Here is a 12,362-nt window from a genome sequence, read left to right on the forward strand (position 1 = left end):
TTAAAAAAAGAAAGAAATGTATTGGATGCATTCCAGCATAATGATGTGTTATTTCTTCTTTATAGGCTTTCACATTTAGTGTTTGTGAAATTTTATTAAACTTGTTTGATACAAGGTGGCTACCCTGAAGCACGTACAAAATTCTTGTTAATTTCAGCTATCTAAACTAATACAAGTATGCAAAACATCATAGTTTTTCAGTATCTGGGCCACTTTCCATTTTTTTCTCTGTTAAAGCTTTTTGTGCTTGGCTGGCTTTTTTGAAGGTCTCATCGATTAGTTAGTGCTTTATCTTTTACTCAAAAAAACAATCCAATTTTATCAGTGTTTTGGATAGTTTTTTTCAATGGTATGTGGCCAGTTTGTCCGTTTTTGCCATCAGTGGCTCAAGGGCACATGATGTGTGACTCAAGGCTTTTGTGAGCTTTCTGCATTAACACAAGGTCTAGCAAACAGCTATGAAGAGATTGTCTCCAGTTTGTGATTTTTGTGATTTGCCATGCACAGACGAGCACTTCTGGATGCGCATATACTGGCGGGGGAGGATAAATACGCAACGCTGGAGCTAGGATGATACTATTAGATAGAAGGTCGTTGAAGCGGAATACGATAGTTGGAGTGCTTTTTTCAAATCTGCATGTCATTTATTTACTGTACAAACTCATGTATAAGCTGAGTTTTTCAGCACATTTTTTGTGCTGAAAACGCCCCCCTCGGCTTATACATGAGTCATTGTCCAGAAAGCCGGCTGGGGAGGGGGTGCGTTGGAGCAGTGGCAGGATCCGGCGGCTGTGGCTGTAACTGAGCAGTTGCTAAAGAGAAATGAATATAAATTTCCTTATAGCGCACAGTGACAGCTGCAGCTGCCAGCTTCCAGAAGACATCATACTCACCCTCCTCCGCGCCGTCACAGCATCTCGTTGGTGGCAGCGCCTGCAGCTCTTCCTGTGCTGACCGATCACGTGGCACTGCTCATTAAGGTAATGAATATGCATGCATCTCCACTACCATAGGCATGGAGTGCATATTCATTATCTTTATGAACGGTGCCACGTGATTGCTCAGCACAGGAAGTGCTGCTGAAAGCCGGAAAGAGATGCTGTGATAGCGCGGAGGAGGGTGAGTAGGATGTGTTTTTTTGCAATAAGAAACATGCATACCGAGGCAGGGGGGAGCCATACATACAACAACGGGATGGGGGGGAGCCATGCATACAACAATGGGACCGGGGGAGCCATGCATACAACGAAGGGACCGGTGGAGCCATGCATACAACAATGGGACGGGGGAGCCACGCATACCAGGACAGGACGGGGGTGAGCGATGCATACCAGGACAGGATGGGGGTGAGCCATGCATACCAGGACAGGATAGGGGGTGAGCCATGCATTCCAGGACAGGATGCGGGAGCCACACATAGCAGGACAGCGACGGAGGAAGCCACGCATAGCAGGACAGTGACGGGGAAGCCATGCATAGCAGGACAGCGCCAGGGGTTGCCAAGCAAAGCAGGACAAGGATGAGGGGACAATGCATACCCAGCTTATACTTGAGTCAATAAGCTTACCCAGTTTTCCGCGGCAAAATGAGGTGCCTTGGCTTATACTCGGGTCAGCTTATACTCGAGTATACACGGTAAGTGTTTTTGTGCAGTTTTTCACCTATTCAAATGAATAGAAAATATCAAGTAAAAACACACATATAATGCTGCAAAAAACGCATATTTTATAAAACATTTTTCCTGCCAAAACTCAAGTTTTTTCAAGAGGTTTTTTTCTCAAAATACCAAACATGCACAAAACACTAACATTTGCACTTGTGACTGGACCCTGAAGTCTAGCAGGGCTACATGTGCCCACCACATCAGTGCTCCGTAGATGGTGCAGATACAATGAGTCACTAATTGGTTATGAGCTTAGGCACATTTGGCAAGCTATGATGTCTGACATCTGTGGATAGTCGTCCTAAATGTAAGTCCACATGAGGGACTTCAGATGGGATGGAAGAGTCTGGTCAGAATGCATTTTTGTACAGTCTCAGAACACTTATGTGCATCAGACTGCTGGGAAAGCACTCCGCAACTACTGGGAAAGCACTGCGCACTTTTCCACCACATAACAATCACAATATTCCTCTGGCAATTTCTACCTTCAATTACAATGATGTCCTATCACAGGGATAAGTGATTGCGCATTCAATCACTAAAGGTACCTTCACACAAAACGACATCGCTAGCGATCCGTGACGTTGCAGCGTCCTCGCTAGCGATATCGTTTCGTTTGACACGCAGCAGCGATCAGGATCCTGCTGTGATGTCGCTGGTCGCTGAATAAAGTCCAGAACTTTATTTGGTCGTCCGATCGCTGTGTATCGTTGTGTTTGAAAGCAAAAGCAACGATACCAGCGATGTTTTACACTGGTAACCAGGGTAAACATCGGGTTACCAAGCGCAGGGCCGCACTTAGTAACCCGATGTTTACCCTGGTTACCAGCGTAAAAGTAAAAAAAACAAACAGTACATGCTCACCTGCGCGTCCCCCAGCATCTGCTTCCTGACACTTACTGAGCGCCAGCCCTAAAGTGAAAGTGAAAGCACAGCGGTGACGTCACCGCTGTGCTGTTAGGGCCGGAGCTCAGTCAGTGTCAGGAAGCGGACGCTGGGGGACGCGCAGGTGAGCATGTGCTGTTTGTTTTTTTTACTTTTACGCTGGTAACCAGGGTAAACATCGGGTTACTAAGCGCGGCCCTGCGCTTAGCAACCCGATGTTTACCCTGGTTACCCGGGGGCCTCGGCATCGTTGGTCGCTGGAGAGCGGTCTGTGTGACAGCTCTCCAGCGATCAAACAGCGATGCTGCAGCGATCGGCATCGTTGTCGCTATCGCTGCAGCGTCGCTTCGTGTGAAGGTACCTTAACTGTTGACTGCTGCTGCCTCTGATATTATTTGTTTAACTCTTTAGCATTGCATGTATGTGTGTCTATACAAAAAACACCTACATAACCCACATAATTTTTATTGTAGATGTTTTAGAAACCTGAAAGGTCATGTAGCCTGGATAAAATGCACATGGATTTAGAGTTGTGTGCAGTGCATGACTTTTTGGATATGAGACGGACCCCACTCCATCTTAAAACCACTATAACTACAGTAAACCTAGGCACTAGAATAAATACACAAAGCACATTATTTTGGTTGCCAAAATGGCCACAGCTTTATTTAAATCATGGGATTAAACAATTACATTAGGAGATCAACTGTGATATCCCCAGCTGACTGACATACAGCTCCAGGACAGGCAGCCATAAAGGGGAGGCATGTACTGGCTTGTCATTCAATCAGAGCCAGTAACTTTTCGGGGCACCAATGACCCTATTATCCTCACTCCTGTGCATAACCACTGTGCCCTGGTTAACGTTACCATTACAACGTCCTTGAGGCTGGCGACCAAATCTGAGCCTGTTTATCACCATGAGGTTTTACTTCCTCTATTAGTTAAAATGAGTCCACCTTAACTTGTCTGCAACTTCCACCTGACTCCTAAATCTCAAAGCTGTGACGGGTTATAAATTCCAAGTCACATTTGACACTTTTTTTAAATAAATCACTTTTGTAAACTTATAAACTAAAAGTGCCTGCAAAAGCATTAAGGAGACTAAACTTTGCAAACCTCCGACTAACAAAAAGTTATTCTACAGCGCTCAGGGCTCAGGAGAGGAAAAAACCCATGTGGAGGAAACCTCTAGGGAGCCATGTCTGAAGGATTGCCCTTCCCTTGAGCTTGGAATGTTAATGTGAACTTTTTATAACCATGATAAGATTTAACATGGTGCAAGATATACAAAGGCAAATTCAAAAAATACAATACAGCATTCATCATTAATTCATTATACAAAAGTAATAATTAAAACTTTTTAGGACAGTGATTATAAACAAGGCGGGAGGGCGGGTCATGTTTCCTCTAGTTCATCCTTTCATCCGGTGAGAGAAAGAGGGGGGGAGAGACAGAGTTACCTCCTCTATATAAGCCCCACCCTCCTCACAGTAACACACCAGGCACAGACATACTGAGCTCCTTCCTCTTAAAGCAACATCACTCTTGCTTAAAATCTACACCGCTATACAAGCAAAGCTGCAGGAGTTAAAGGTCCACCCCTCCCAAAGTCATGTCCTCCTCCGCCTAGTGCTCTGATGGTTTCTTGACTTTTTGGATATGGGATGAACCCCACAAGTCTGCAACTTCCACCTGACTCCTAAACTGCCACCAACGAGGCCATTTGACACCTTGAATGGACTCGACCCCCATCAACCTTATCAACCATGCCTAATAAAGCCTTCAACCAGTTCTACATGCCATGGAAAGACTGTGCATACAAGTATCAAAATTCCAGGGCTACAACAGATTAATTTTATCAATGCAACGCTACCAAATTATGATTGATAATACGGTAACTACAGCAAAATAACAGTCACTAAATATCCTGCAATGAGGATCCCATAATGGGGAATGTGGAAAGTAAACCATAATAAAGGTGGTAGCCACAGTGTGAATACCTGTATAATGACATCTGTCATGCCTCAGAAACTATTATACTGCCTGTATTGTAGCCAGCTCTAATAATTCACCAATTAACAGATTTTGGTACTAAAAACCACCATTATGTACAGTAGCTGTGCTGTGCAGTAATAATTTCTTAAACCCACTTACTACTACTATGCGAAAAGTGATGAGTATATATAAAGGGAAAAATACTATAAATAAGGAGTAGTTAAAAGCCATACACAATATAACATTACATTATGACTAGTGTTGAGCATTCCGATACCGCAAGTATCTGGTATCGGCTGATATTTGCTGTATCGGAATTCCGATACCGAGTTCCGATATTTTTGTGATATCGGAAATCGGAATCGGAAGTTCCCAGTGTATGGTTCCCAGGGTCTGGAGGAGAGGAGACTCTCCTTCAGGCCCTGGGATCCATATTCATGTAAAAAATTACGAATAAAAATAAAAAATATGGATATACTCACCCCTCCGGCGGACCCTGGACCTTAGCGGTGTAACCGGGAGCCTCCGTTCCTAAGAATGCAGTGAGTGTAGGACCTGCGATGACATCGCGGCTTATGATTGGTCGCGTGAGCGGTCACATGAGCGGTCATGCGACCAATCACAAGCCGCGACGTCATCGAAGGTCCTTCACTCTGCATTCTTAGGAACGGAGGCTGCCGGTTACATCGCTAAGGTCCAGGGTCCGCCGGAGGGGTGAGTATATCCATATTTTTTATTTTTATTCTTTATTTTTTACATTAATATGGATCCCAGGGCCTGAAGGAGAGTTTCCTCTCCTTCAGACCCTGGGAACCATCCAGGATACCTTCCGATATTTGTGTCCCATTGACTTGTATTGGTATCGGGTATCGGTATCGGCGAGATCCGATATTTTGCCGGTATCGGCCGATCCAATCCGATACCGATACTTTTGAATATCGGAAGGTATCGCTCAACACTAATTATGACCAACCATTAAATAACTTTCTTAATATTTGGACATAGTAATTGAAATAAGCCTATAGCAAAAAGACTCTCTGGCGCTCAGTCATGTCCCACGCTGTAAATCCATCTGAAAGGGTTAAATAATTTTACAACCAGGAGCCTGCTAATGCATCTGTTGCTCCTGCTTGTAAAAACTGGGGAATGAATGGAATGCAGGGGAACGTAGCTACCTAGACTTGCGGTGCTGCACCCCCTGCTGGCATAAACTCATGAACTCTAGCGTGGGAATTTTTCTGAATATTTTCTCATGCTCGAGTTCATATGAGGTTATGCCAGCAGGGGGCACAGCACCGCAAGTCTAGGTAGCTACGTTCCCCTGCATTCCATTCATTCCCCAGTTTTTACAAGCAGGAACAACAGATGCATTAGCAGGCTCCTGGTTATAAAAATATTTAACCCCTTCAGATGGATTTACAGTGTGGGACATAACTGAGCACCGGAGAGGTATGGGATATTGTTGCTTTTTCTTTTTTTCTTTTACAGAACAAGGGTCTTCAGGTGGATTAAGCATACAATAAAGATTTTACAACCCCTTGTGTGTTTTTATTTCATTAAAATACTTTATTCTTCATGTGGGTGTGTATTATTAACCCTTTACTACTATTGGATTAATAATGGATAAGTGTCTTGTTGAAATCTCTCCATTATTAAACAAGTTTAAATGTCAACTTACAATAGCAAGATGGCATTAACCCTTTATTACCCCATATCCCACCGCTGCTCGGGAGTGGGAAGAGAGAGGCTAAGTGCCAGAATAGGCACATCTTACAGATGTGCCTTTTCTGGTGTGGCTGGGGGCAGATGTTTTTAGCCAGGGGAGGGCCAATAACCATGTTCCCTCTCTAGGCTATTAATATCTGCCCTCAGTCACTGGCTTTCCCACTCTGGCGGAGAAAATTGCGCGGGAGCCCACGCCAGGTTTTTTTGTGATTTAATCCTTTAACAGCTAAAGCCCCCACACTAACATCACTAGTGAGGAATATTTAAAAATATAAGGGATATGAAATGGTTTACTGTACTTAAACCATGTCTCTTATCCTGTTGGGTTTGATAAGGAGATAGCAAAAGCCGGCAATTGAATTACCGGCTTTTACGCTATCTAGCACTGTATGAAATATAAATAAATATATATATATATATATATATATATATATATATATATATATATATATACCGTATATACTCGAGTATAAGCCAAGATTTTCAGCCCAAAAAAATGGGCTAAAAGCGACCCTCTCGGCTTATACTCAAGTCATGGAAGGCAGGGGGGGGTCGGCGGGTGAGGGGGAGCGACACCTGTCAAATACTCACCTGCTCCTGGCACAGTCCCTGCATGTCCCACGGTCTTGGGGCGCGGCAGCTTCTTCCCCTGTTCAGCTGTCACTGGTACCGCTCATTAAAGTTATGAATATGGACTCCACTCCCGTAGGGGTGGAGCCGCATTTTCATTACTGTAATGAGTGGTACCATGTGACCGCTCACTAGAGGAAGAAGCTGCTGCGCCCCAAGACCATGGGACATGCAGGGACCGCGCCAGGAGTGCCGCCTGTTGTGAATTTGCTTTTTGCTCCCTCTAGTGGTTACTAGTTTTTTGACTCTGGTTTTTCTGTCATTCCTTTTATCCGCACCTGGGTCGTTAGTTAGGGGTGTTGCTATATAAGCTCCCTGGACCTTCAGTTCTATGCCTGGCAACGTAGTTATCAGAGCTAGTCTGCTGTGCTCTTGTCTACTGATCCTGGTTCCAGTTATATCAGCTAAGTCTGCCTTTTGCTTTTTGCTATTTGTTTTGGTTTGGTATTTTTGTCCAGCTTGTTTCAATCTACATCTTGACCTTTGCTGGAAGCTCTAGGGGGCTGGTGTTCTCCCCCCGGACCGTTAGACGGTTCGGGGGTTCTTGAATTTCCAGTGTGGATTTTGATAGGGTTTTTGTTGACCATATAAGTTACCTTTCTTTATTCTGCTATCAGTAAGCGGGCCTCTCTGTGCTAAACCTGGTTCATTTCTGTGTTTGTCATTTCCTCTTACCTCACCGTCATTATTTGTGGGGGGCTTCTATCCAGCTTTGGGGTCCCCTTCTCTGGAGGCAAGAAAGGTCTTTGTTTTCCTCTACTAGGGGTAGCTAGATTCTCCGGCTGGCGCGTGTCATCTAGAATCAACGTAGGAATGATCCCCGGCTACTTCTAGTGTTGGCGTTAGGAGTAGATATATGGTCAACCCAGTTACCACTGCCCTATGAGCTGGATTTTTTGTATTCTGCAGACTTCCACGTTCCTCTGAGACCCTCGCCATTGGGGTCATAACAGTTTGCCAGGCCAGTATTAAATGTTTAATGCATTGCAGAAGAGGGATTATAAGAAAGAAGATTCTGAGTTTTTTTTTTTTTTTTTTTTCTTCTTCCCCTTTACCTCAGAGTGGCTATGCTTGCTGCAGACATGAATGTCCAGACCTTGATTACAAGTGTGGACCAGCTGGCTACTCGTGTGCAGGGCATACAAGACTATGTTATCAGAAATCCTATGTCAGAACCTAAAATACCGATTCCTGAACTGTTTTCCGGAGACAGGTTTAAGTTTAGGAATTTCGTGAATAATTGTAAATTGTTTTTGTCCCTGAGACCCTGTTCATCTGGAGATTCTGCTCAGCAAGTAAAAATTGTTATTTCGTTCTTACGGGGCGACCCTCAGGATTGGGCTTTTTCGCTGGCACCAGGAGATCCGGCATTGGCTGATCTTGATGCGTTTTTTCTGGCGCTCGGTTTACTTTATGAGGAACCCAATCTTGAGATTCAGGCAGAAAAGGCCTTGCTGGCTATGTCTCAGGGGCAGGACGAGGCTGAAGTGTATTGCCAAAAATTTCGGAAATGGTCCGTGCTGACACATTGGAACGAGTGTGCACTGGCCGCTAATTTTAGAAATGGCCTTTCTGAAGCCATTAAGAATGTTATGGTGGGTTTTCCCATTCCCACAGGTCTGAATGATACTATGGCACTGGCTATTCAAATTGACCGGCGGTTGCGGGAGCGCAAAACCGCAAATTCCCTCATGGTGTTGTCTGAACAGACACCTGATTTAATGCAATGTGATAGAATCCTGACTAGAAATGAGCGGAAAATTCATAGACGCCGGAATGGCTTGTGCTACTACTGTGGTGATTCTACACATGTTATCTCAGCATGCTCTAAACGTATAGCTAAGGTTGTTAGTCCTGTCACCGTTGGTAATTTGCAACCTAAATTTATTCTGTCTGTAACTTTGATTTGCTCACTGTCATCTTATCCTGTCATGGCGTTTGTAGATTCAGGTGCTGCCCTGAGTCTCATGGATCTCTCATTTGCTAAGCGCTGTGGTTTTACTCTTGAACCATTAGAAAGTCCTATTCCTCTTAGGGGTATTGATGCTACACCATTGGCAGCAAATAAACCGCAGTATTGGACACAGGTTACCATGTGCATGACTCCTGAACACCGCGAGGTGATAAGTTTCCTGGTTTTACATAAAATGCATGATTTGGTTGTTTTAGGGCTGCCATGGTTACAGACCCATAATCCAGTCCTGGACTGGAAGGCTATGTCAGTCTCAAGTTGGGGCTGTCGTGGTATTCATGGGGATTCCTTGCCTGTGTCTATTGCTTCTTCTACGCCTTCGGAAGTTCCGGAGTATTTGTCTGATTATCAGGATGTCTTCAGTGAGTCTGAGTCCAGTGCACTGCCTCCTCATAGGGACTGTGACTGTGCTATAGATTTGATCCCAGGCAGTAAATTTCCTAAGGGAAGACTGTTTAATCTGTCGGTACCTGAACATACCGCTATGCGTTCATATATCAAGGAGTCTCTGGAGAAAGGACATATTCGTCCGTCTTCTTCCCCTCTTGGTGCGGGATTCTTTTTTGTGGCAAAAAAGGACGGATCTTTGAGACCTTGTATTGATTATCGGCTTTTAAATAAGATCACTGTCAAATTTCAGTATCCTTTACCGCTGTTGTCTGACTTGTTTGCCCGGATTAAGGGTGCCAAGTGGTTCACCAAGATAGACCTTCGTGGTGCGTACAACCTTGTGCGCATTAAGCAAGGTGATGAATGGAAAACCGCATTCAATACGCCCGAAGGTCATTTTGAGTACTTGGTGATGCCTTTTGGGCTCTCCAATGCGCCTTCAGTTTTTCAGTCCTTTATGCATGACATTTTCCGGAAGTATCTGGATAAATTTTTGATTGTTTATCTGGATGATATTTTGGTTTTTTCTGATAATTGGGATTCGCATGTGGAGCAGGTCAGGTTGGTCTTTAAAATTTTGCGTGAAAATTCTTTGTTTGTCAAGGGCTCAAAGTGTCTCTTTGGTGTACAGAAGGTTCCCTTTTTGGGGTTCATTTTTTCCCCTTCTGCTGTGGAGATGGACCCAGTCAAGGTCCGAGCTATTCTTGATTGGACTCAGCCCTCGTCAGTTAAGAGTCTTCAGAAGTTCTTGGGCTTCGCTAACTTCTACCGTCGTTTTATCGCTAATTTTTCTAGCATTGTGAAACCTTTGACGGATATGACCAAGAAGGGCTCCGATGTAGCTAACTGGGCTCCTGCTGCCGTGAAGGCTTTCCAGGAGTTGAAACGCCGGTTTACTTCGGCGCCTGTTTTGTGCTAGCCTGACGTCTCACTTCCCTTTCAGGTTGAGGTGGATGCTTCGGAGATTGGGGCAGGGGCCGTTTTGTCGCAGAGAGGCCCTGGTTGCTCTGTTATGAAACCTTGTGCCTTTTTCTCTAGGAAGTTTTCGCCTGCCGAGCGAAATTATGATGTGGGCAATCGGGAGTTGTTGGCCATGAAATGGGCATTTGAGGAGTGGCGTCATTGGCTCGAGGGTGCTAAGCATCGTGTGGTGGTCTTGACTGATCACAAAAATCTGATGTATCTCGAGTCTGCTAAACGCCTTAATCCGAGACAGGCCCGCTGGTCATTGTTTTTCTCCCGCTTTGATTTTGTTGTCTCGTATTTACCAGGTTCAAAGAATGTGAAGGCCGATGCTCTTTCTAGGAGCTTTGTGCCTGATGCTCCTGGAGTCGCTGATCCTGTTGGTATTCTTAAAGATGGAGTTATCTTGTCAGCTATTTCTCCGGATCTGCGACGTGTGTTGCAGAGATTTCAGGCTGATAGGCCTGAGTCTTGTCCACCTGACAGACTGTTTGTCCCGGATAAGTGGACCAGCAGAGTCATTTCCGAGGTTCATTCCTCGGTGTTGGCAGGTCACCCGGGCATTTTTGGCACCAGAGATCTGGTGGCCAGGTCCTTTTGGTGGCCTTCCTTGTCAAAGGATGTGCGGTCATTTGTGCAGTCCTGTGGGACTTGTGCTCGAGCTAAGCCTTGCTGTTCTCGTGCCAGCGGTTTGCTCTTGCCCTTGCCTGTCCCGAAGAGACCTTGGACACATATCTCCATGGATTTCATTTCTGATCTTCCGCTATCTCAGGGCATGTCCGTTATCTGGGTGATATGTGATCGCTTCTCCAAGATGGTCCATTTGGTTCCTTTGCCTAAGCTGCTTTCCTCTTCCGATCTGGTTCCTGTGTTTTTCCAGAACGTGGTTCGTTTGCACGGCATCCCTGAGAATATTGTGTCAGACAGAGGATCCCAGTTCGTTTCCAGGTTCTGGCGATCCTTTTGTAGTAGGATGGGCATTGATTTGTCGTTTTCGTCTGCTTTCCATCCTCAGACTAATGGACAGACGGAGCGAACCAATCAGACTTTGGAGGCTTATTTGAGGTGTTTTGTCTCTGCTGATCAGGACGATTGGGTGACATTCTTGCCGTTGGCTGAGTTTGCCCTTAATAATCGGGCTAGTTCCGCCACCTTGGTTTCGCCTTTTTTCTGCAACTCTGGTTTCCATCCTCGCTTTTCTTCGGGTCATGTGGAGCCTTCTGACTGTCCTGGGGTGGATTCTGTGGTGGATAGGTTGCAGCAGATCTGGAATCATGTGGTGGACAACTTGAAGTTGTCACAGGAGAAGGCTCAGCGCTTTGCCAACCGCCGCCGCGGTGTGGGTCCCCGACTACGCGTTGGGGATTTGGTATGGCTTTCTTCCCGCTTTGTTCCTATGAAGGTCTCCTCTCCCAAATTTAAACCTCGTTTTATTGGGCCTTACAAGATATTGGAAATCCTTAATCCTGTATCTTTTCGTCTGGATCTTCCTGTGTCGTTTGCTATTCACAATGTATTTCATAGGTCCTTGTTGCGGCGGTACATTGTGCCTGTAGTTCCTTCTGCTGAGCCTCCTGCTCCGGTGTTGGTTGAGGGCGAGTTGGAGTACGTGGTGGAGAAGATCTTGGATTCTCGCCTCTCCAGGCGGAGGCTTCAGTACCTGGTCAAGTGGAAGGGCTATGGTCAGGAGGATAATTCCTGGGTGGTCGCCTCTGATGTTCATGCGGCCGATTTAGTTCGTGCCTTTCATGCCGCTCATCCTGATCGCCCTGGTGGTCGTGGTGAGGGTTCGGTGACCCCTCACTAAGGGGGGGGTACTGTTGTGAATTTGCTTTTTGCTCCCTCTAGTGGTTACTAGTTTTTTGACTCTGGTTTTTCTGTCATTCCTTTTATCCGCACCTGGGTCGTTAGTTAGGGGTGTTGCTATATAAGCTCCCTGGACCTTCAGTTCTATGCCTGGCAATGTAGTTATCAGAGCTAGTCTGCTGTGCTCTTGTCTACTGATCCTGGTTCCAGTTATATCAGCTAAGTCTGCCTTTTGCTTTTTGCTATTTGTTTTGGTTTGGTATTTTTGTCCAGCTTGTTTCAATCTACATCCTGACCTTTGCTGGAAGCTCTAGGGGGCTGGTGTTCTCC

The sequence above is a fragment of the Ranitomeya variabilis genome, chromosome 2 (assembly GCF_051348905.1).
Source record: "Ranitomeya variabilis isolate aRanVar5 chromosome 2, aRanVar5.hap1, whole genome shotgun sequence".
NCBI classification, from domain to species: Eukaryota; Metazoa; Chordata; class Amphibia; order Anura; family Dendrobatidae; genus Ranitomeya; species Ranitomeya variabilis.